The sequence below is a fragment of the Gossypium arboreum genome, chromosome 9 (genome assembly GCF_025698485.1).
Source record: "Gossypium arboreum isolate Shixiya-1 chromosome 9, ASM2569848v2, whole genome shotgun sequence".
In the NCBI taxonomy this organism is placed as follows: Eukaryota; Viridiplantae; Streptophyta; class Magnoliopsida; order Malvales; family Malvaceae; genus Gossypium; species Gossypium arboreum.
The window spans coordinates 67,825,480-67,852,966 of record NC_069078.1 but is presented as its reverse complement, the minus strand read 5'-3'; the positions used below and the strand labels follow the sequence as shown (position 1 = coordinate 67,852,966).

Below are 27,487 nucleotides of genomic sequence, written 5' to 3'. Positions count from 1 at the left end.
ATATGAAGATGGATATTAGTTTAAGCAACCAGAATACTCAACAACCAACATTTTACAAACCTTGAACCATGGCATTGGGATTCTAAATCTTTTATGCATCCCTTCTATGGACTGTTTTTATAGAGAAGTTGTGACACATTAATATTTTAATGGAAGAGGTATATTTTAAATCAGTTTATGTTATTAATTTTAAATTAAATTGTTTTTATATATATAATTTTTCCCAACCTTAGTATTTCTACTATTATTTTTGTTTCAATTTACTCTAAAAGAAAAAAAAAAGTTGCCAAGAACATGCGGCATATTCTTATTAAACGCGAGTAATTTTTGGAGTAAAATGGGATGAAAATGATGGTTTAGGTATTAAAGAAGGACCAAAAAATTTTTCAAAATTCGGGCCCGGCCTGTCTGTATTAATTTTTTAAATATTTTTATATAATTTTTAAATATATATAATACATCAAAAATACTAAATGTCGAAACCATTTTTAAATCGAGTTTTGGAAAATGGGAATCGACTTAAAAAAACGAAAATGGGAGTCGCCACCAATCTTTTTAGGTGCGATTAGATCACCTTTAAAACATTTTGTTTTGAAATCATTAGTTTTGGTCTACAAAATCAGAAAACAGGTTCGGGAGCCGGTTACGTACGAGGAAGGGTTAGCACCCTCGTTACGCCCTAAAATTGGTACCTAATTGATTATCAAGTGTCTTTAATGTCGGAAATTCAAAAAATTTAAGATGTAGTCCTCTTTAAAATACTTTGATTTTGAAAATTGGGGGTTCACTCGTATCAAAGTATTGACACTAAGTTAGCCTTTTTGGAAATCCTTATCTCGAAACAACAAAACGCCATATCCAATAAGTTAGGACATATTGCTTTGAAATTCCAAGACAGTGGCTTGCATTTAGAAAACCTTTAAAAACTTAGAAGGGTACTTGATTATTCGAACTCAACGAGAAAATTCGTAACCCAATAAGTTAGGGCACTACTTTTCTTGAAATTCCTAAACACCAAGCATTGCCTTTTTACCTTTTTTGAAAACTTTGGAATTTTGTTTTTAATTAATGCATGAGAAATCACATTATCATTATGGAATAGAATATTGCAATTAAAAATGAACAAAACATGCATTTAAACGATACAATGGCAATAATACAAAAATCGTATACTAGATACATACATATAAAAATAATACACATAGCAAATGCATACAAAGATATACATAGTATATATTGAAAATGAATAAACAAAACATACAAACATTCAAAGTAATAATTAAAAACAATGCATAGTATACAACAAAGTAATACAATATCAATGTACATGTTCATAAAATGTAATATCAAATAATAAATATAAAATGACATTTAGCACAAGATATATGCAATATAAAAATAAAATGAAATGAGCAATTGTTAACAAAATATACATATAACATAAATAAAATATGATATTTAATAATAATTTTAAAATATTATTTAATATACAATATATATATTAACAAAATATTTATAAAAGAATAATAATTATATATATAAAATATATTGGTTTAAAAGCATGTAAAAGAACTTATAAAACAACACATAATATAAAAAAATATTATTTAAAATAAAATAATACATAATAAATAATTAATTAATAATTTAATATGAGTATAATTGAGTTAAAAATATAATTTAATTTACAAATTTTAAAATTATGAATAATATAATGAATAATATAAACATAAATAATATATATGATATACATAACATATATAAAAAAAAGAAAATTAATAAGTAATATAGAATAAAAATAAAAATATAATAAATGTTATATAATAAAATATAATTTAAATATATAGGAAATAAGAAATATAATATAGATAATATAAAATAATGAAAGTATATATGTAAAAACAATATATATAAATAATTTATAAATATATATAATACAAGTAAAAATATAATAATAATAATAAAATAATGATGCAAAATAATAATAATTTGTGAAAAATAATAGATAATAAATAATATTAATATATATAATAAAATAATTTTACAATATATAATATAAAAGTAAGGTTAAAAAACAAATTACAATATATGAAATATATATATATATAATAATAAAAATAAATATATAGGGCTAAATTTAAAGCTCAGCAAAATTACTAGGCGAATTCAAAAGAAGTAGAACTGAATTTAGGTCCTAATTAAAACGCGCGCAAAACAAAAGGGACTCATTGGGCAAATTTCCCTATTCCCAAAATGACTGCGTTTTAAACTTGGACTTAAAGCAGCTACTTCAGGGATTAAATCACAACTGAGACAAAATATTAGGGTTAAATCATAAATAAAATAAAACTTAATTGTAAACACAAAAAAGGATAGAAGGATCAATTGGGTAATTAACCCAATCCTCAAAAAACACGCAGATCCTCCCCAAGTAATCGGGTCAACGCGTGGATCCTGGGGCCATGAAACGATGTTGCTTTGTCAAGGCTATATAAGCCAACTTCTCAGCCTTAAACTCATTTGAAACTCGATTTAAAAAACCTAAAATTTTCTCTGAAAGAGAGAGAGAGAGGAGAGAAGCTCCGGGCTCTGGCCTCCGTAGGCCTCGCCCCGGTCGTCGGCCTCACGCGCCCACACGCTGCCCTAAGGACCACCGCGCACGGTGGCTAGGGTTCGAAAAAACCTTCTTTTCCTTCGCCAATCATCAAGTAACCTCCCTTTTCTTTTATTTTCTTTTATTATTACTCAAATCCGTGTATTAAGGTCAGAAAACAAATAGGTGAATAAAAAAAATAAAAGAATGATTTGATTACCGTAAGAAATCAAAAAGGAACTGTTTTATATTTCTTCTGCTTTAAATGGATACAACTGCTAGTAAATCTTTATCTCTGTATTTTTGTTTTCTGTTCTATTGTGTATAAAAATCCCTCTTGTTTATAGATTTGAAGAAAGATTTATAGCCTTAGGCTGTTATGTTTTAGGAAAGAAATCAAAGATTTCTTTCCATATTTTGCCTTGATTTTCTATCTTTGTTTTCTCTTTTGTTCGCAGGTAATCCACGAGAATCTCGCTCGATCACTGATGTCTGCGCGCTAATGGAGCCAACGCCAGATTCTGGCCGTGTCTTGTGCGTCGATGGTGGCGTGACATATGATGGCAGAGTCGAGAAGTCACGGCGTGCTTGGTGGCGACGATTGAGATGAAAAGCCACGCCATTTGAAGTGCCCGAAGCTTCTAGAAACTCCTTGCGGCGCGAGGAGAGGGCTAGGGTTTCTAACTCTAATAGAATGCTTCTAAATTTTGGGCCTCTGAGAGTTTGGGTCTGTTTTAGGTTTGGGCTTTGGGTGTATTTGGGTTAAGGTTATAATTGTAATGGGTCCAGGGTGTAAACGGGTTAAGGTTGTAAGTGGGTCCACTGGGTAGCTTTAGGCCTGCTGGGTAGTATCCGGGTAAATGGGTCTGAGATGTTTGATTTTGGGCCCATTGTTTGGGCTTTGTAACATGGACTTGGACTGTTTAATAAATGTATATTTATTTATTTATCCCTTTTAATTACTGTTTTTAGCCCGGTTAAATTTGGGCTATTACACTAAAAATATTAAAATAAATATTTCCAAACAAATTGAAAATAAATTTTAAGAAATATGTATACTTAAATAACACTAAGATAGATGCAACTTAACAAGTAAATGCCTCTAAAATAATAACAAAATTAATAATAAAACAAGTGTTATACAATATCTAAACAATAACAACAAAATAATAGTAACATGATAGTGAAATAGTAGCAAAATAGGGAAAAAAACAACAAGAAAATAGCATTAAAACAACAAAAAATAGTAGATTTTTTTATCCTTTTGTGAATCAGACCGAGCCGATCCCAGACCAAAAATGCCTTACCCGACGTGGCCTTATTTTTTTGTTTAAGCTCATTTTTCAGGCTTATATTTTTGCTCAAACCCTCTCACTTTTCGAATGGGTCATTGCAAATATATCTATATAATGTGGTGGCAGGTATCAAAATTCAAATATTAAGATTCATACTTTAGTGTTTCCAATCGCTTGATGCTTTGGCCCCAGATTATTCGCGCACAAAATTTGTTTTATGCAATGCCTAAAAAGATTTGGCATTCTAAAAATAAATAAATATCACGAAAAAGGTTATAAATGCTGGCAATTCTCCTAATGGTGATTATTGTGTTCTTCAATAATTTACCACTATCATTGGATCCATGTTAACTTTTTAATGTGTGTAAATATTTTGGTAAAATTCTATATATGTTCATCCTGCAAAAAAAGATCTACGACATGAAGGCTTTTTTGCTTGAGAGATGGGATCAATCAAAAATTGAGGTAAGACATTTTATTAGTGTATGGGAAATAACCATAAAATAGGTGCTAATATCACCAAATATAATCCCAAAACATGTTACTAGAGAAGAAGTACAAAGGAATTGAGTGGTAGAAAAATCAAAATTTTAAGGTTGCTAAAAATATGGAGGTGTGGGTCGTTGGTACGAGATGAATGGTGGTGATATCAATATATCATATTCCCAAGTTGCAAAAGGAAGGAAGGGAATATACCGCTAAAGGAATGGTCGTGTAACCAGGCTGTGTGAGAGACTATGACCGTGTGAACTCAAAACCAACCTAAACATACAGAACACACTGCTGTGTCACTTGTCTGTATGTGACACACGAGTGTGTGGTAGACCATGTACAACCAAAATAACGCTTTTGAAACAATGTTCAAACCTTTCCTACAAGTAACCTAACATGCCATTTTTATACCATTCAAACCTATTCCAAAACATACATATTTCAAGGCCAAAACATCAATTTGTATACCCATCTAAACATACAACCAATATGCCCTCATTGGCACCAACAAAACATTAAACTCAAGTAAAATACAATTCATGTCTTAACCATTGCAAACCACAAATTATTTATGTGAAAAACATCATTAGAACTTTGCCATTTCCTTTAACCTTCAAAATACCAAACTTGACATCAAGCCATACATCATATTACAAAATACTACATAAACTTTTATACAAACATAACCATACCAAACACATACATTCACTTATACAAGTCTAACCATCCTATGTACATGCCATTAATAACCAAATTGAAGCATCAAAAGTCTACCGAATTGAGAGATGGTAAATGTCTGCTTCTTGCTGATCCGATCATCATGTTCCGGACGTCCAAAGTCTACAGAAAGTAGTAGCACGGGTAAGTATTTAAAATACTTAGTAAGCTCATACAATATAAACAATTACTTACCTTAGTTACTTATCACACACACAATTCATTATGCAAAATAATTATCCCTATCAAGGTACAATGCAACTTTATAAAATACATAAGGTTTTCAGCTCAAACCATACATATAACCCAGTGGTTCATATTTCTATTATAATCCAACTTGTATCAACTATCCATAAACTTCATATCATCACATTTCCATTTTATAATTCTACCTGATGAAACATCGTAAAAGTACTCAGTATACAAAGAAAAATAATAGTGTCTGGTTACCCGTTTGGGTTAAACCTACACGATAGATATCAATCTGCTCATTCGAGCTAATCATGAATAGTAGTGTTTGGTTACTCATTTGGGTTAAACCTACACGATAAATATCAATTGGTTGTCCAAGCTAATCATAACAATAGTGCCTGGTTACCCGTCCGGGTTAACCTACACAACAAAAAGTCTGGTCATGGCTTAACATACATGTATCCTCCAGTCTGCAACTAATATTGAAGCTCGGTTCCATCAGGCATCAACCTGTAACCTCGTATACGAGACTTTTACTAAGTTAATCGAGATTAACCTCAACTTACAACCCAATTCATAACTCTTAACAAAAACATCATATCATAATTAAGTTTAACACAACATCAATATAAGTTCAATTATATAGTATGAACTTACCTGACAAAACTGTAGCGGTTTAGCTAATAGGGACTAGTCGACAATATTCCCTTTTTCCGTATAAGTCCTCTGGTTGTTGTGATTCTTGATCTAAATCATAATTTGACTCAATTAACTATTCCAATTATCATTTAAAAACATATTGAAATTATATAATAACTCAATTTCATCTATAAAACAATTCTTCAAGTTTTGCATTTATCTCAATTTGGTCCCTAAAACTGAAAATACTATTACTTTCAAATTTTAGCTTCGATAACAGACCAGTAACATGTAACATATAATTTTTACCCCTCTATTTACAAATGTTACATTTTAGTCATTAATGGCAAAATTATCAAAACCTCACTTTACAAATTAATCTTACTAACAATTAAACTTAACATGCTATTCATTAATACCAAAAAATTCAATAACACAATAACGATAACTTTAGAAAACTTTAACAGTTTTGTGAAATAGTCCCTGAGCTAGCTAAATCAAGTTCTCGGGATTCCAAAAACATAAAAATTATAAGAAACAGACAAGATTTTACTCACCAAATAATGAGTGAATGTTTGAGTCCTAAGTGAGCTTCCAAAAATGGTTTGAGTCCTAAGTGAGCTTCCAAAAATGGTGAAATCGATGGAAGGTTGAAGATGAAATTGTGTTTTCTCTCACCTTCCACCTTAAAATTTATGTTTTATTTATTTTAACTTAATATCTTTTCTTTTCTTTTCTTTTCTTTTTATAAAATTACTTCAATTAACATAAATAATTATGCAAAACCATCCACCATATTTATAAAATGGTATTTTTACCATTTTGGTCCCCAAGCAACTTAGAAACCTATAAAAATTAATTTTTTGCGACTTTTACAATTTAATCCTTTTTCCTCAATTACTAACTGTTCACTAAAATTACCAAGACAAAACTCAATATACTACTATAATATACTCATAAACATTAATATTTAATACTTATGAACTCGATTATTGGAATATGGTGTTCCAAAACCACCATCTCTGGTACCACTAAAATCGGGTTGTTACAGAGATAAAGTGTTCTCTTACAATTGTGGAAATTGATCCAGTTGCTATGTCATTTTTTTGTTGTTTTAATGAAACTAAAGAAGTTAAATTAAATGATTCTTCGAATTTTAAATTCCAATCTGATTTGAAATTAAAAATAGATGGTAGGATAGTGGAGGTGGTTAAATTGTCTAAAGAGGCCACAAAGAAGAAGAAGAAGATGGCTTTCATGTGGTATGTAATAGCCAAGACAGAAAGGCTAGTGTGGATGTTTTTAATATGCAACTTGCAACAAACTGTGAAGTAAATGACATGCCTAATGGAAGCAGCATTATAGGTGATGGGTAACCATTCAAAGTCTGACACAAAGGTGTTAGGGTACCTTTAATGAAAATTTGGAGATTGATAACAAAGTAGGTAACATGATGGTTGATAGAAAGACAGATAAGAAGATTAGTGGGATTGAAGACAAACGGTTGGACAATAATGATGATGAAACTTAAAGATTTTGCTAGAAAGAAAGGAAAGAAACGCAGTAAAAAGAAGAAATTGAAATGAAAAGTGATAACAAAGGGCCCAAGACGGAACAATATGGTGAAGGTTGCTAATAAATCTATTTCAATAAGGGATATTATAAATTATAGAAATAGTGAAAAGGTTAACATTATTGCATCTTGGAAAGGATGTTAAGGAGGCTAAAAAAGCTTTGATTTTAGGTAAACAAATAGGCTTTAATGTAGTTAAAGCGGAAGAAGAGATAGTTGTGAAAATGGTAAATATTGAATTGAGTAAGAAATGACTTCAGGGATATTGGCTTTTGGATGATCTTAGTTTAGTAAGATATTGGGAGTTGTTTTATTTAAAGTGTTTATGGGTTGTTGCAAGAAACTATAGATGGTATCTTAGTTATTATGAGTCATGCATGTGTGTATTAAGGTGTGATGTAGTTGGTGAATATGTTTTTGGTAATTTTTTATGTTTTGTATGTTTCCTTTTAGGGTGTTTTTCTTGTACGTGTAGTGTTATTGATTAGGATATTTTGTTATTTAGGGTTTAGATTTTAATGTTATTGGGTGTCATGATGTTCTTTTAGAGTTTTTATGTGCTTGTGTAGTATGTTATTGGAGTCTTTAGGTGATAATTATATTCGTCTTTTGTACACCAACCATTTGGTTAGTTACCCTTTTTGGATTTAATAAATTTGATTTTGGCTAAGTAAAATAAGTATAGTTCAGGGACCAAATCATGGTTTAAGACTTTTAAATGTATGCTATTATTAAATATGATTGGTTTTGGTATCAATATGTTCGATGGCATCAACTTTTTCATACATCATCAACGGTCAGCCTCCACGTTACCTACTCTATTGTTAAACTTACATCGCCATTAGGGGCTCGCCAAGGACAAGGTTACTTCTTCAAAATTTGACCTCAGAGACCCTCAAAAGGTTGCAATCACATCTCATAACTCCAAAAGGTTGCATTTATACTTAATACACTACTATTTTCTTGCACGTAGATTTTGAGTTGAAATCATAAAGCCAATTCAACCCTTTGGATCAAATCACCATCTTGAGGGTTCTTCCACATTGTGTATATATATAATTTAGTTTCATATTACTTGAGGTCTTTGAATGATATTAATGTTTTGTTAAAGGATATAATTTAAAGATTACTTTGTGATTGGCCTTAGGGCCATCATTGAATGATTGAATCTTTAAGATGCATGCACTATAGATAATTGGTTCACTAATTTGTCATTATAAATTATGAGCTTGAATGTGTGGTTATTCATGTACTTGAATGATTTTCAAATGTTTTTTTTTTTTAGAAACCAAATGTCACATGTTGGTATTGTTTGGGCTGGCAGTTACAAGGCCATCTTAATGGTATAATTTAGCCTTCTTGATAACTGAAAAACTGTCTTAATATGTATATTTTTGCAAAAAAATGCCATCTGAATGGCAGAAATAGCCATCAAGATGATGTCAGGTTTGTTTTGAAAATTGTAGAAGTGTGTTGTTGCATTTTGGGTTATTAAAATTCCATTTTATGCATTTGTCATGTCCGAGCACCTAAGTTTCATTAGACTTTGTTAAAATTTTCAAATGATGATTTTTTAAAAAGAAACTTGGGAAAATGCAAGGAATAAGTCAAATGCTAGATCAAATATGGAGGTGTTACATTTAGTGATATCAGAGCCTAGGTTTAGTTAGTTCTAAGACTAAGTCGGGACATTAGAACGAATTTAGAAGTGCATGCCACATATGTGAATAAATTATAATGTTATCCTAACCTTAAATTGGCTTCATTTGTGATTTTAGAGTCAATATGTCAACCGATTCAAGAGAAGTGATTATGAGGAAGTTGAAATGCTCCAAACCTGAGGTAAAAACAACTTTTGACTTCTATTATGCCACTTAACTTTTAAGAGATCAGCCTGAGAGGCATTCTTTCAAATGATGAACCAATTGTTCCAAGTTCATGGGAGTTGATCTTCAGGCTTCTTCTCCACCACCTCCGCTGCAAGCTAGTACTGGCGGATCGAGAAAAGCATCACTTCCATCATGTAAGCGCTATGGCAAGAATTACACCAAAGTTTGTTAAAAGGTTTCTGGGACATACTTCCAATGTGGGTCCCAAGAACACTTGTATAGAGATTGTCCAAAGAGGATCGATGACACTACTATTCAGCTTGTGGAACCTAGTCCTACAACGCAGAGGGGTAAGAAGTTTGGTGGTAGTGGTAACAAAATTGATAGTCAAAGGATTACCAAGGAGGCTACATCTAGACCTAAGTCCCAAGGTCTAGCCCGTGCTTATGCCAGCAGGGCTAAAGAAAAGGAAGATGCTCCTAATGTCATCACTGGTATATTTTCCTTGTTTGACTCATTTTTTATGCATTGCGTGACCCTAGTTTAATTCATTCATACAATTGCACTACATTAATAAAGGAAAGAGGCTTACCAATAGAGTTCACCAAGTTTGATGTCTTAGTGACCAACCATGAGAATGTGGTTCTTTTAAACAATGATGGGAAGGCAATTTTCCATATAGTTAGAAAGTTACATTCTATATTTGAGACAAAGTTGCTCTTTTTTATTTATTTATTTTCATTTGTATACAATTTTTTCTTTACAAAATTATAAAAATTATTTAACTCTAACTCTATTTTAAATACTATCGAGTTAAATTTTAAAATATATAATAATTAAATATATATTAAATTTAAAAAATTATCATATATTAATTTATTTTATTTTAAAACTTGCATTTTATATGATAGAAATAATTTTAAAATTTACCGAGAAAGTCCTTAATAAACCAAATATATTAATATGAATTTCTCAGTTTTAATTAGTACTTTCCAAATTATAGCAAACATAGTAATATCATATTTCTATTAATCACATTTTAGAAATCAAATGTTGTAGAATCACATTTCAATTGAAATTTTATCATGGGAAAGTACCAAACAATTGCTTAAAACAAATTTTAAAATTTATTCAACATATTACTATGCTGCTTGGCCAAAAAGTCTTTGAAATAAACTTAAGGATTGAAGATTTTTAAGGAGATTTCAAGGGAGATGTTAGCACTTTCTCCTATTGCTTAACCAAGTGACAGCTTTGGACAGAGAATCATTGTGTAATTAATTTATTCTATTTATCTTATTTTATTCAAAAAAAAACAAATTTTAATTTTTATTCTTGTAGATTATAATATTTAATTATGATGCTAATTATTGGAATACAGAAAAAGTTTGGTTAAGTTTATAAAATGGAGAGGATAATGGTAATCACTTTCTTTAAAATGGGATCTTAATATCTCCTAATAAATGCAATCCAATAATTTTGATATCAACCCTATGACTTTTAAGGAAATATGAATGAAAACCTAATCAATGTATTATTGGTGTTTTAGTTCTTCTCCCAAACAAAAATGGAGTTGGTTTAATGTGTGCCGATGGAGTGAATATTCGATCAATCTTTGGAGATTCCCAAAGCTCATAAAACATTTCAAATATAAATTAAAATAAGCACAAATACAGCTATGAGCTTGCGTTTTGCCTACCAAAAGAGCATCTTATACAAATCTCTTTTTTCTTCTTTTCTGGTTTTTTTTTTTAAAAAATATTCCAAATTCCATGAAATAAATTAAATTAAATTAAAAATTAGAGAGAAAATGATTGGTTGGTATGGTATGGGCAGAAGAATCATGAATTTTTTATTATGGAGACCGTGCATGTGTTCAACTTTTGTAAGTTACCATGCTCTGCTTCTTATCCATGCATGGTTCAGATTTGGGAACGTGCTTATTATTTTTTGAAAAGAATGGATGAAAAACCACTATATATAGATAATAAAAATAAGGTCAAATTTTACGGATTTATTTTTATTAATTAATTTATTTTTATTTTATATTTTTAGATTTTAAAATTTTAGTTTTTATTCAAACAATAATTATTAAATTTGTTAAGTTCAATTTTTCTAACTTCAAAATTTGATGCGATAAATATATCATCATATGTGTAATCTCATATTAGTTTGTTATGTTCATATAATATTCTAAACAAGTCACAATTTTTTTAGTTAATAAATTTAATAACTACCGTTTTGAGTTTAGGTTAAAATTTTAAAATTTAAAAAATATAAAAATCAGCAATGATGAAATTGGAAAAATAGATTAAATCTATATAATACAAAATTAATAACAACATTTAACCTAAAAATTTAAATAATTTTTAGGTTTAATTAAAATTATGATTTGCTAATAAATTGAAAACGAAAAAGGGTTGCATGGGAATACAAATGAATTATAATAGAATAATGAGTTAAAATAATTGAAAAGATAAAAGAGACCTTATGTTTGTTATCCCTAAACAAACTGTGCTTATCATTGCGGTGCCAAAGTCCCTTTCCACATTTCTTCATATAATATTATATAATTACCCTTGTTATCGTTGTCAGCGTTGTGTCATCCATGAATGGATAAATTCCAAGGTTCTTAATCTTATCTTCTGCATATTCTTCAAGATTTTTATAAGAATTATAACACCTTTTTTTGTTATTTGTGTTCTTCCAATTTGTATAAAATGGAGCTTTCTTTCAAGTTTCACTACAATAATTGTCCATTCATTTATTTGTCACAAATTATAAACTAAAAATTTGAAAGTTAAATAAGTTTTAAGTATTTTATTTATTTTATTTTTAAGATTTTAATTTTTTTGTTTTAATTTATAAGTTAAGTCTAGTTGATATTAATTTTAAAATTCTTTTATTAAATTTATTGATGTGGTATTTTGAAATTAAAATTATTTACTTGATATTTATGTAACAATAAAAATAACATTGAAAATATTGTTGTGGGTTATTTTCTTAAAACATTCATTCAAATCTATCATGATAAAAAAATTGAAATATTATTCTTAAGAAAAATTGACATGAACTGATTGAAATAATTAACAATATTAACTATTTAGGGTAACTAATTACATTATAAAAGTAGAGGGCCAAATTATGTCAAAATTAAAGTATATAGATCAAATCTCAAGTTCTAGAATAGCATAGGGATCAAAATTGAAATTTAACCACAGTCTTACAATGTTAAAAAAAAAAAAAAGAAAGCCCAAAAGAAATGGAAAATCATGTGTTAGTCTTTAAGCCTCTTAAAGCATTCCAATTATATAAAAAGCTAACTATTTGAAATAATTAATAACATTATAAACCCTAACATCTTAATTAAAAAGTTAACGATATTAACTATTTAGAATAATTAATAACATTGTGGAATAAAGGTTTCTTTAAGGCCAACATTGAGTATTGTGAAAACAGATTCATTGTTATCGAAGGAAAGTGGTTATGTGAAGGGATGGGGCTGTATTGATTACTATATGTGCACCCAACAATTTGCCAGAACAAAAAATATCTTTGGGAAGAGCTATATGGTTTGAGAAGCCAATTTAGTAGTACATGGATTGTAAGAGGTGATTTTAACGTGGTGAGAAACAGAAGTGAAAGAATCAATTGTTTGGGCTTAGAGAAGGGTTCTAGGGTGTTCGGCAACTTCATTGATAGATGCAAACTAGTTGATTTTCCTTTATTAGTGAAAAAGTTCATTTTGTTTGGACCGGACAATAAACATCGCAGACTAGATAGATTTTTACTAGAGGAATCTTGGTTGATTAAATTGAAAGACATACAACAACAAGGATTAAAGAGATCGATATCAGATCACATACCAATTTTATTGGCAAACGAATCAATCGATTGGGGACCAAGACCATTTAAGTTCATTAATGCATGGTTCAAGAAGGAAGATTGTAAGAACTAATTGAGAAGGAATGGTCGAAAATGGGTAGTCAAAAAGAGCGTATGGCAATAAAATTGCAAAAATTTGAGGGAGCTCTCAATAAGTGGAACAAGAATGCCGGCAATGTATTGGAAAAAAGAATTATAGAAAGTGAAGATAGGATTAAGGAGATCAATGAAGCTAGTGAACACAAAAAACTGACCAAGTTAGAGACGGAGGAATTAAAAAAGTTGAATATCGAACTTGTGGAAGCAATTAAATTTAAAGAATCAATTTGGCGTCAAAAATCAAAGATCGCATGGTTAAAAGAAAGGGATGCTAATTCAGCTTTTTTCCATAGAGCAGTGAAGATCAAAGCTAAAAGGAAGATGGTATAAAGATTGAAAATAGGGAGTCATTGGTACAGTAAACCTAAAGAGATGAAAGAGAGACTGTACAATTTTTTTCAAAAATTATTTTAATTGCCCAGTAAGGAAATGGAGAATGGACTTGGAACTGGATTTCAGAAAGCTAAATGAGGAGAAGGATTTGAAATTGGAGTTACCATTTTCAATGGATGAGATTAAAGAGGCAGTATGGAGCTGCGATGAATCAAAAACAGCTGGATCGGACGGTTTTAATCTGTGTTTTTTTAGAAAAATTTGGGAGATTGTAAATAAGGATCTTTTCATATTGATCATAGAATTTTTTATATCCGAAAAGCTTAAGAGGCATATTAATTCATCATTTATTACACTCATACTCAAAACTGAAAAATCAACTGAAATATCTTATTTTAAGCCAATTTGTTTGATGAGCTCTTTGTTCAAGATAGTGGCAAAGGTATTGTCTTAAAAAATAAGAGAGGTTGTTGAAGAGGTGGTGAGCGATACTCAATGTGCATTCATCAAAGGAAGACAAATATTTGACGGAATTTTAATAGCAAACAAAATAATCCATTTGATTAAGAAGAAAGATGGAAGGGGAGGCAATTTGATCTTCAAATTGGATTTTTCTAAAACATATGATTGTGTTCAGTGGGATTTTTTGGAGTTAGTTTTATTCAAGTTGGAATTTGGCGAAAAATGGATAGGATGGATTATGAAATGCGTATCTACAGTGACAGAAACAGTAATTATCAACAGGTTAACCAGAAATGAATTCAGATTCTGCAGATGTCTTTATCAAGGAGATCTGCTATTGTAACACCCCTTACCCGTATTCAACGCTGGAATAGGGTACGAGGCATTACCGGACTTAAACACAAGCAACCACACATTTTCGAGCCATAAATTTTCGTCTAATTTTAAAACTTTTTGCATTCAATCATAAAGTCCCTATTGCGAGCTTCCGAGGCCCAAAACATACATTGGAAGCGGTTCGAGACTAAGCCGGATACTTTATAAAATTTTCAACACTTAGAAAATTTTTCTGCCAAACAGGGGTTACACGCCCGTGTGACTTGAGCCTCCCCCGTATTCAACATTAGAATAGGGTTTTAAAGTATTACCGGACTTATAAACCTACTTATAAACCAGTTAAACATTCTCTTAGCATACATTTTCACAAATCATGCATTCATCATTCAATCTCAATCAATTTGTCTATAATGTTTCACATTTTTATAATTTAGTCCTTAGCTCGTAAAATGCAATTTCATAAAATTTTAATTACACTCAAGCTATTCGAATTATCACTATATCCATAACATCCCATAATTTTCATTATTTCACATTTTTACCACATAATTTATACATTTCACAATTTAGTCCCTAATTTGCATTTTTCTTAAAAAATCACTTAACAAAACTTGTATATCTATCAACAAGCATTCATAATCTATCAAGAAACTTCAAAACTCATGCTTATTCAACAATGAAAATTTCAAAATCTTTAATATTTTTGCAAATTAGTCCCTGGACTAGCTAGACCTAGTTGCAACGATCTCAAAAACATAGAAATTATTAAAAACCAAATAAAAAATACATACCATGCACCAAAGAACCATGGTCAAACCTTGGAGAGCCTTTAATGGTGTTTCTTAGGTCTAGTTTCAGTGGAAGGTGAAAAAAACAAAGATGATGTATTTGTTTCCATTATTTTATTTTACTTAATTAATGAATTACATATTTATCCATTAATAATAACATCAAATTCACTTGATAAAGTGCCCATAATTGTCCACTATCTTTATAAATGGAAAAATTACCACTTAAAGCCAACATATTTAAAAACCATAGCAATTAGACACATTTTTCTTCTAGAACTCAAATTTTACACTTTACACGATTTAGTCTTTTTTCTCAAATTAACTAATCAAACAATAAAATTTCTCAACAAAATTTTCACACATTTATTATACCATACTGTAGATACTAAAATAATAATAAAATAAATATTTTGACTTCAGATTTGTGGTCCCAAAACCATTGTTCCGATTTTACTAAAAACGGGTTGTTACAGCTATCCCCATTCTTATTTATTTTAGTGACGGAAGTGCTTCTTTTGGCAATGGATAAAGTTGTGGAGTTGGGGCTAATTGAAGGTTTTCAAGATGTTATTCCTGGACAGATTTTTACTCATTTACAATTTGCAGACGACACTATACTATTCTTAAGAGCATATGAAAAAGAAGGCAACTTAAGCATGTTTTACGGTGTTTTGAGATCTTTTTAGGTCTTAGTATCAATTTCAGAAAGTCTTGTCTAGTAGGGTTCGATGTAAATGAAGAAATATTATATTTGATGGTAGCAATATGTAAGTGCAAGATAGGGTCTTTACCTTTCAATTACTTGGGGATTCTATTGGGAGCGGATCCAAGGAGAGTAGCCACTTGAGACCTTATTGTAGAGAGATTTAGAAAGAAATTATTGGGGTAGAAATTTCGTACACTCTTACGGGCTACAAAGATAGTGTTAATCAACATTGTTTTATCATCTTTACCGATTTATTTCATGTCATTATTTCAAGCTCCGATGATGGTAATTAAAAAGATCGACAAGATAAGGAGGAATTTTATTTAGGGGAGTATGGATGGTAAAAAGAAGATGGATAAGATTAATTGGAATCAGCTATGCAAGCCAGAGGAGAAGGGAGAAACGGAAGTAGTGAATATTGGAATAAAAAATAGAGCATTATTGGCTAAATGATGCTAGAGATTCGCGATAAAAAAATGCGTTGTGGCGAAAAGTTATCCTAGTGAAGTATGGTTCGAGCTTGCAATGGTGGCGATTTAGGACAACTTGTTCAAAAGCTATGTCAATTTTTTAAAGAGCTATTGTAGAAAATTCCAAAGATGCCAATGTGTCTAAAAGGGTGAGGAATGAAGCTTTTTGTTGGAGGGTTGGAAATAGAATGATGACAATTTTTTAGGTGGACATATGGTTCTGTAATCGTCCACTAAAATTGAAATTTCCAAGGCTATTTTGCTTAGCAAGACAAAAGGGAGGTACGGTAGTAGATTACTTGAGAAATAATGGATTTAGCAAAGTAAAATAGAGCAAACCTTTTACAAGATCCTTATTGGAAAGAGAGTAAGAGATGCTTCGTAGGTTGAAGGATGAATGAGTAGCACAGATTTAGTTCCTAGGGTGTAGGATTGGCTTTGTTGGGTACACGATAGTAATGGAAAATTTACGGTAAAGAAGTGTTCTGAATTATTGATAATAGATGAAAGGGATTATATAAATTTTTTTTGACAAAATATGGAAATTAAAGGTACCACCAAGAGTGCGAAGCTTTTTTTGGATAATCGCCATTGATAGAATTCCTACAAAGGAATTTCTTTTCAAAAGAGGGGTGAAACCTCAAAACATCTCAATTCGTTGCCCATGGTGTAAAAGGGTTCCAAAGATAGTAGACTATTTGTTCTTCAAATGCAAATTTATTGAAAGATTTTGGTATAAATTTTTCAAATGGTGAGAGGCTAAATGGGAACCGGTAGAAGGATTTGATGAATTGTACTCATTGTGTTATAATATGAAATTGGCTGGAATCTAAAAAAGCTTATTGTTGATATCAATTTCGGCTATAACACCCTTAACCCTTATCTATCGCCAGAACAGGGTTATAGAGAATTATTAGACTAACAGAATAGTAAACCATTCAATTCGTACATCAATGCAAACATAAACTAATTACATTCAAATACATTCATAATGTCCCTTAATCGAGCCCTTGAGGCCCTAAAAATATTTTAGAAACAGTCTGGAACTAAATAGGAAACATTTGGAAATTTTAGGAAAAAGTTGAAAAATTTTGAACCACTGGGGTCATAAGGCTGTGTGGACATTCAAAACAGGGAGACACGGTTGTGTCCCAGCCCATGTCCATGCCCATGTAACTCACTAACTTAGGTCACACGGCCAAGCCACACGCCCATGTGCCAGGCTGTGTACCCCTCGAAATGACCTCACACGCCCACGTGTTAGGCCGTGTGCTAGGCCATGTAATAGCCTAACTTGCATGCCTTAAACCTACAAGGGACACACGGTCATGCAACATGGCCGTGTGTCACACACGACTGAGACACACGCCTGTGTCTCAGGCCGAGTGGACCTAAAGTGTACCTTAATCAACAAATTTACCATTTTAAGCTTACTTGGAACCTAAGCAAACCATTCACCAATCAAAATATCTATCCAGATTGACTTTAATCATGCCAAAGACATATCGAAATCAACTTACTTCCATGCCTAACCAATGTACCGTCATTTGCACCACAAGTATACATAAATTTATATAAAAACATAACATCAATACAACATATCAATTCATTCAAGATATCACCTATCAACACCAACTCAAATATACTATATCTTAGTTACTTAACAACTAATGCATCATATACTCTTTTAACCATTCCATCAAGTATCAAATGATTATACTAACACATATTGATAAGGCACCAAAAGTACCAAAAAAAAATCAACCAAAGCAAATTGTACAACCAAATTCATATTTAACTATTTACATATCCAAAGCATTAGTATCATCACTCAACCAATTACATGCCATATAATTTGAAGTAAACGTTCAAAAGCTACCGAATTAAGCTAGATAGTGTGACTTGAGTGTTGGTCCAATCGTCCAATGTTATCTATAAGAATAAAGTTTAACATAAGTAACCTTAAGTATTTTCTACCTTCAACTCTCCGTCTCCCCTCTAATCCTCTTTTAGGGCATTTATATAGACTTTCGAATGCCCAAAATTAGCCTTTTCTGAGTAGAACCAGACTTGGGCTCGACAGGGACACGGCCGTGTGCCACGTACTTGTGAAGGTGATCAGGCCGTGTGCAATTCTGACTTGGATTAATGTCAACACGGCCATGACACACGAGTGTGTGGATCACCCATGTGGAAGTGCTTAAGCCGTGTGAAACACTGATTTAAGCCCAATTTGTCCATTTTTGGCCCGTTTCTCGCTCTTTTTGCTATCCTAGGCTTTCTTGAGTATAAAACAAGAAATTAAAGGATTAGGAGCATCAAATTCACTAAATTTTATAATAAATCATCCATTATTATGCCAATCATTGGGGTAAAAATATGTATAAATATGGTTTATCAGACACCTCAGAGTTGGCTTGTCGAGTCCACTCACTACGGCCCTTTGTCAAGTAGTCTGTAATACCCTCTATGTCGAAATTCTTAAACGTGAATAACTCTAAGGTCTCTAAAAATTTTAGGTAAATAACTCATATGGCTCATCGTTCAATTTTTTTGAAGTCATTGGGTCATTTTTCTTGTTCGAAAATCTCCTCCCTTCTTCCACTCTGTCTCGAAGAGTAACTAAGTGATCGCGTGATTCGTAACAAGTAATAAATATTTATAATGAAGATCAAACCTAGAATAACTATTATCACGATGAAAAGGCAAGCGCACCTATCGAACAATAGTATAGTAATGACAAGATCGGGATATCGTACCCAAGGGAACCAAAAGTACTAGTAATAACTATCTTTTTATTATTTAACCTAAAAATAAAGAGGGGTTGTTTATTAAACTAATTAACTAATTAAACTAAAGTGAAGAGAAAATTTGGAAAAAGACTTGAAGAAAAGTATTTGATAAAGACGACACCCAATAAGGAATCCATCTAGATTTCACTTCTTATCTGACTCTAAACCAGACGATTTATTCACTTGACTTGATCTGTGAGACTCCCTAACCTATATTATTATCTCTTTCGAGACTAATAACGTCTAACCCTCAGTTAAATTAATCGAAATCTCTTTCTTAATTAAAACCCCTAGGGAAGCAGTAAATCGATCTATGGACTACCATATTAGGTTTCACACTAATCCGACAAAATCTCGTAACCTTATTTCTAGGCGTTCGATTAACTCTGCTTAATTATGCCAAATCTACTCTTAGACAGGGACTTTTGCTCCTCTGCATAAGCACATCAAATCATGAATCAATACCCGGAATATTAACTCAAGCATTAAGAATACATAATTAAGAAAAAATCAGGTATTTATCATACAGTTTAGATAACAATAACAAGATCCATCATAGGTTTTAACCCCCTTAGATATCAAGGGGTTTAGTTCATAATAAAATAAGAGTACATCTCAAAAGTATGAAAATAACAAAACATAAAGAAAACTCTAAAACCCCTGAAGGAATTCTGAGAAAGTTCTTCAGTCTTGGAGTAGCTTCGGCTTTTGAGATGGATCGTCTGGCTTCCTTTAAGTAATTCTCGGCGTGTGGTTCTGTATTCTAGAAAATTTTTGGAGGAGGGGCCCCTCTCTAAGTCATACATAGGGTGTTTATATAGGCTTTGGATTGGCTTTCTTCCTCTCTAAGTATCCTTTTCTGTGTAAAATACAACACCTTGAAAAAAGGGACACGCCCGTGTGCTACGGCCGTGTGACGTGATTGCCAGGCCGTGTTCGATCCGTTAAATTGCACACAGCCGTGTGGGTCAATGGTCAGTCCGTGTGAATCGTGAAAGTCTTGGTCGACACCCTCGAATGACACGGCCGTGTGCGCTGCCCGTGTGGCAAGGTTTAGGCATTGTCATCTTCTCGATTTGGTCCGTTTTGTCCCTTTTCCATTCATTTTTGGCTCTTTTTGACTCTTGGTGCTCTCTTGAGTACAAAACATGAAATAACCGGATTAAGAGCACCAAAATCTACAAATCTAGTAATAAATATCCATAAATATGCGAAGTATTTGAGGTAAAAATATGTAATTTGGCGTTTATCAAATACCCCCACACTTAAGCATTTGCTTGTCCTCAAGAAAAACTCTCATTTACTGCTAGAATTCCTTCATTTCAATCACATAATCATTAATGATAATGTTACAAACTATTTCATGGAAAATCATATAGTGAGAATTCAACTATAGGGGCATTAAAAGCCTCAAACAATCTAAATCGAATATTTTGATAATAAAATTATAGGTAATCTCCTTCCTCCAAGTAATTAACTTTAGTCCTAAATATACAAAAGATGACATCCTCACTAAAGATTCACTCAAAGTGTTTAAGGTTCAAGATTAAGCAATCAATTGTCTAACATGAGAAGTTATTACCATAGGCTTGCATGAAAATCAAATCTCCACCACTTGTAAATGATATGATACACAAATCAAAAGGTCTTTACATGGTTGTAACGAGGTTTAGGTTACGGGTATGGATACAAGCTGAAAAGAAAAAGGTTAGAATCGAGATAATTTCAATATATTACCCAACTATCAAAAACTTAATTACTGAATCACAAATAAATATCTAGAATTATATTACATGAGCTCTCTTTTTTTTTTAAAAAAGAAAAAATCAAGTCAATACAATATAGAAATCATACTTCATGATTCAGTAACAAAAAATGGTGAACATAGTGAGGTAACAATATTAAATTTAATCTCGATAAAAAAAAGGTAATTTAAGTAATAGGATTTCAACAATAATGGGTTATTGGGTTAATGATGAGGGTTAACTAATAAAAAAGGTTAGTAGGCTCAAAAGGGGTTCACTAAGGGTTTAATTATGTGAGAAGGCTTTTTATGGAGTAAGTGGGTTAAATCCTAAGTGCCTTTATCATCTCAGTATATCAAATCATACGTGTGATCTCGACATGTATAATCGAAGCAAGTTTTAGAATAACAGTTCAATGTTGACGTACTCAAACCACAAAAGAAGTGAGCAAGAAAGAAAGCTATATGCTTAAAAGGCTCAAAATCTCACCAAAAATTTGGGTTTGTGATGTCATTCCTGTATACTTAAGATTTCAAGATAATACCTCAATTTAGGAAAATAGTCTAAAAATTTTAGTTCTCAAAATATCAACTTATCATGCTCGATTCTCTAATGTCCTATAATCAAATAATCATACATAATTCCCATGGTCTAATTCATGACATATCAACAATAATTATAGATTACTCAGAATTCATTCGATCAATTTTATGAGAAAATCGCTTAAGCACAAGACCAAATTCAAGGATTTGAGAATAATGCAAAAAGTTAGGCATCATGTTCATGTTCACCCCCTCACACTTAAGATGTACATTGCCCTCAATGTAAAAAGATAGAATATTCAAAATAAAGAAAATCATAAGAGGGAAAGAGGTGAAACTCCCTGTTTTATGGATGCGGAGCTTGATTCTGAGGCTGGAGTGTTTGGGGAAAGTGGTAGCTATCACTGTTCTTGGCTAGATGAAGAAATTGGGTCGTTGAACATGGCACTCGTTGGGTATTATTCCCTATTTGTTTCCTTATTACATAAAATATTCCTAGTAGCTTCGCTTGGAAGTTTGTAGAATCATGAAGAGCTTATTAAGAGTTGGTTTGAAAGAGAGTGTAGTGGGATTACTTGTTAGAAATACCAGAAAAATGAAGAAAGTAAAATTTACTAATATAGATATGTCGTTCAAAAGAAAATAATAAAATTGAAATGAAAATTAAAATAAAAATAAAAAGATAGGAGGATTCAATGATCCTCGTCAGTGGGGCCCTCAGGTGGTGGCGCTGAAGTGAGGATGTGAATGTACTGGCACAACTGCTGCATCATTGCCTGCATGTCATCCATCTGTCTATCACGTCATCAATCTCGCTCGTGAATAATCTCGAACTGTGTAGTGCAATACTACTCGAAGTGAGCGAGTCGGTCGGAAAGGTGTGCCAATGAAGCAGCCGCATGAACTGGTCGTTCCCTAGATGGCGTGGTAGAAGGCTCATCATGCTGTGGGGGGACATCATCAGAAATATCCTCAAGATCCTCCTCGACAATAGCATGAGTGAGACGGTACTGAGGAGGATTGATCCTACGTTGGCGCTCAATCATCCTCATGTGTAATATAGTCGTGATGCCCTGTGGGGACATCTGACCTATTAGTGTAAGTGCTGATGACTGGGCCACAGTGTTGAGGAGGCCAAAATGTTTGGCAAGGCGGGTTACGTAGGGGTCAATAGAGATTACTCACTTCCGATGCCGCTCGGTCTGATGGTGAATGGCGAAAGCGATGAAATATGCCAAGTCAGTCACGTGTGCATTCGCCATGCACCATAAATAGTAGGCGTCTTGGGTGTTGACAACGCCGGTGCTCTCTCTCCTTCCGGTCAAGGTGTGTGCTAATATGGCATGGAGATATCGTAGAGAATGAGCAAGAGCTGAGGCCTTCGAGCGGCTGGGGTCGTAAGTGGAAGAGAGTAGTGCCAAAGCCTTCCAGCACAATGAGGAAGAAATATGGATATTGCGTGGTAGTGCATTCATGTCCTCCTCCTCCATAAACTCATTAGTGTAGAGTCTCAGAGCGACTCTAAACTCTAGGACACTCATCGCGCGAACTATACCTTTCTAATCAGAAGTGAATGGTGCCAGGGTCGTCATTGTTCATCATCATCACCTGTAAATGAAAAGTAGAGCATAATTCTAAAGTTAGCTCTAAATAAGTGGGTTCGGTAATAGCGAAGAACCGTTCCCATAGGTCTATGGAAAAGAAAGCGCGGAGGGCATCAGCTAGCTGGACTTGCTCTACTGCAGCCCAGTCGATACAGCGACCTATAGTGAGGGGTCACGCGCGTAGTATTTGAAATAGCTCCTCCTGCGAAGCTTGCGGAAACTCAAGGAATGGGTGTCAAACTTCGGCTGTAGCACGTACTGAGGAAGAACCCAGTCCCCAACGTCTCTTTGAGGATGGGACCGCGGCCCTCTTGCCTCTCAATGATGACATAATGTACCTAAAAATGTATGAGCATTAATATAGTACGTCCAAGATGTGTTAACATTTAACGATATCAAGCGAGAAGTGAAAAAATTATATGATTATTCAGAAGCATTTACTGGAATCAAAGATGCATCATCAGTTAAACAAGAATCCTAAAACTAGCATATGCTATTTAGTAGCTTTAACAGTTCAAATGTAGAAAATACTAAAGCAAATTACTAAATTATTCAGAACAAATTGGTAACAGTAACAATATCTGTGTAAGGCATATAGAATACTAATACAGTAATGCAAATTAGAAAAACAAGGTTGAGAAAGTGAACCAAAAGCTACTGTAGGGTGGCGCACGGGCGTGTTGAAGGTGAGCACGGGTGTGTGGCGTGGGGATACAGCCATGTAGAGGAAAATTGGAGGGAAAAGAGAGGGGAAAGTAAGGATTAATATAGGGGGAGTAGAGGGGTGGTTTGGAGGTTGAGGAAGTGAGAATCTAGGGAATGGTGATCGAAATAGGGATTATGGAGTAGAAGGGGAGATTTCGGCTAGGGTTTTGAAAGGAAGAAGAAAATGAACAGTGATTTACTTATATAGGAAAGGTGCACACGGCCTAGGGCCACGCCCGTGTACTCTGAAGGTGAGCCCGTGTTTTTCAAATTTTGCAATTTAGGTCATGCTCGGCTACTATCTCACGCTCATGTGTCTTGGGCGTGTGTGGCACACGGCCATGTCGCACAGTCGTGTCTAGCTTTGTTCACTTCTCCCACGCCCGTGTATTGTTGTCTATGGTTTAACGGCACGGGCATGTCTCACGCCCGTATTTAAGAATCAGAATTGAGCCTTGCCCCTAGCACGCTCGTGTTTTTCCATTCCCACGCCCGTGTTCACCTATCAAGTTCACTCACAGCCATGTCGCACGGCCATAGGGATTTATCGCATCCCGTGTTTTGGGAAAATCATGTCCTGCTTCCACACGGCCGTGTCTCTTCCCCTATTTGACCACGGCTTTAGGCACGTCCATGTGCCTAGCCGTGTGTGCTGAAAAGCTTTGCAATTCAAAGATAAAGTTAATGATTCAAAGTGTTACAAATTAAAAATAAAGAAATCAAAATATGTTAATACTCGAGTTGCCTCCCGAGAAGCGCTTATTGATAGTCTAAGCTCGACTTACCTCTCTAGTAAATGGTCAGGGTGGTTCGAGGAGTTTATACTCTTCATTCCTGCTATCAATCTCATCAAAATAGGGTTTTAATCGGGTGTTGTTTACCTTAAAATTGCCGAACTTGGAGTGACTCACCTCTACCGTACCGAATGGAAAAATACTGAGTATCGTAAGAGGGATTTCCTCATTCAGTGTGGTAGTGACAATGTGGGGATCTGCGGCATCTAGTAAGACTTTATCACCAACCTTAAGTTGATTAGGAGAGGTATCGGGCTTCTTTTGGCATAGTTTTAGTTTATCATATGTTCTCGATTTGTGTGCTCGCCATTCATCTAGCTCCTCTATCCGTAGCCTTCGTTCTTCATGAATGTGTCCTCTATCATTTCTGGAACATGGCTCGTGAACTTCTTTGAAGCTTAATTTCTACAAAGTCATATTGTCAGTTTTAGTATATTGGTGTGGACTATTACCTTCAATGTTCGATGTGATGCCAGAATTACGAGCTTGAAAGGTGATCGTTTCGTCTTCCACACGAAGTGCAAGCTCCCCTATGCCAACAGCAATAATTGTTTTAGCAGTTGCTAGAAAGAGCCTTCCTAAAATCAAAAGGGTGTTATTATCCTCCTTTATGTCTAGAACAATGAAATCAACGGGGAATATGAACTTATCTACTTTCACGAGTACATCTTTAATAATACCCCTAGGGAATCTTATAGTTTTATCTGCCAATTGAATGCTCATCCTAGTTTGTTTAGGTTTCCCAAGACCTAGTTGCTTAAATATTTTGTAAGGCATAACGTTAATACTAGCCCTTAAATCAGCTAATGCATGACTTATATCTAAACTACCAATTAAACAAGGAATTGTAAAACTCCCTGGATCTTTCAATTTGTGGGGTAGCTTATTCTTTAGAATAGCTGAGCAGACTGCATTTAGCTCCACATGCGATGCTTTATCCAACTTCCACTTATTTACTAAAAGCTCTTTTAAAAATTTCATTGCATTTGGCATCTGCGACAAAGCTTCAATAAACAGTAAGTTAATATGTAATTTTTTCAAAAGTTTGAGAAATTTACCGAATTGTTCGCCTGAGCGATTTTTCCTTGTCACGTTAGGGTATGGGACACGAGGTTTATATTCATCATTCACCATTTTGTTATAACTTACCTTACTTTCACCTTTGATCACCACAGTTCCTTGCATCAATTCTGGCTCAAGCGCAATGAATCCTTTCTTATCTTGAGTACTAATTCCGTTGAGGTGTTCCCTTGGGTTAGGTTCAGTATTACTTGGTAAGCTACCTTGTGGTCGTTCGAAGATTAGTTTGGATAGCTGGCCTGTTTGAGTTTCGAGTCCTTAGATCGATGCTTGCTGATTTTTAAGTGCTGTCTCGGTATTTTGGAAACGGGTTTCTGACATTGATATGAATTTTGAGAGCATCTCTTCAAGGTTCAGTTTCTTCTCTTGTTGATAAGGTGGCTGTTGAAAACCCTGAGGATTTTGTGGCTTTTTATTTCCTTGACCACCCTAGGAGAAATTTAGGTGGTTCCTCCAACCAGTATTATAAGTATCACTGTATGGGTTATTTCGAGATCTAAAGTTATTATTACCCATATAGTTGACTTTTCCTCTTCGGTTGTGGGATTGAAGGATTGATATTCTGTATGCACACCTCATCCACTTAAGTCACACCTCATTACTAGATGTACCTGTGTAAAACCAAGTAAACCATCAATCTTTTTATTGAAAAGTTCTACCTGATTTGACAGCATAGTAACTGAGTCGACGTTATAAACGCCGGGTGTTTTTGTTGGCTTAGTCCTCATGACTTGCCACTGATAGTTATTCAGTGACATTTCTTCAATGAATTCATAAGCCTCTTCAGGTGTTTTGTTGTTGATGGTTTCGCCAGCAGCTGCGTCAACCATTTGCCGAGTCGAGGGATTCAAACCATTGTGGAATGTTTGTACTTGAAGCCAAAGAGGTAACCCATGGTGAGGGCACCTTCTCAGTAAGTCCTTGTATCTCTCCCATGCATCGTAAAGTGTTTCTAAATCCATTTCTACAAAAGAAGAGATATCATTACGTAATTTAGTTGTTTTAGCCGGTGGAAAATATTTTAATAAAAATTTCTCGGTCATTTGTTCCCAAGTAGTAATTGACCCTCGTGGTAACAAGTTCAATCACTGTTTAACTTTGTTCCTCAATGAAAAAGGAAATAACCGAATACGAATGGCATCATCAGAAATGCCATTGATTTTAAATGTATCGTAAAATTCCAGAAAGTTTGCTAAGTGAGCGTTGGGATCTTCATCCTGCAAACCATCAAACTGAACAAACTGTTGTATCATTTGAATAGTGTTAGGTTTTAATTCAAAAGTATTTGCAGCTACAGCATGTCTAACTATGCTAGATTCAGTTCCTGTTAAAGAAGGTTTAGCATAATCATACATAGTGCATGGAGCAGGACTTTGATTAGCCGCAATTGCAGGAGGTAGCTGATTGCCTTGGTTTTCAACTATCTTGTCGGTTGGAGGTTGAGGATCGTCTTCTTGCTCGTTCTCTATGTATCTTAAGCAGCGCCTTATTTCTCTTTGGTTTCTACGAACTGAGCGATCGATTTCTTCGTCAAAAAGTAATGGTCCCGACGGGTTTCTTCTAGTCATAAACTATAAAAACCTACCAAGAGAAAGAAAAAGTAAATAAATAATAATAATTAAATTAAATTAAATTGCAAGAAAAATAAATGGCTAAAGTAATAAAAATTTAGCGTTCCTAATATTTTAGTTCCCTAGCAACGGTGCCAAAAATTTGATCGCGTGATTTGTAACAAGTAATAAATATTTATAATAAAGATCAAACCTAGACTAACTATTATCACGATGAAAAGGCAAGCGCACCTATCGAACAA

The 27,487-nt window shown here is 33.3% G+C and overlaps 1 long non-coding RNA gene and 1 other non-coding gene across 2 annotated transcripts; both read left to right on the top strand.

Moving 5' to 3' along the window:
• The first annotated feature begins 2,528 nt into the window (after nt 1-2,528).
• On the top strand, nt 2,529-3,538 carry LOC128280520 (uncharacterized). The gene is made up of 2 exons (XR_008270609.1): nt 2,529-2,708; nt 3,052-3,538. It is a non-coding gene; the product is annotated as an uncharacterized LOC128280520 (long non-coding RNA).
• Nucleotides 3,539-26,562: 23,024 nt separating this feature from the next.
• Nucleotides 26,563-26,669, top strand: LOC128281181 (small nucleolar RNA R71). The gene has a single exon (XR_008271393.1). It is a non-coding gene; the product is annotated as a small nucleolar RNA R71 (small nucleolar RNA).
• The last annotated feature ends 818 nt before the right edge of the window (nt 26,670-27,487 follow it).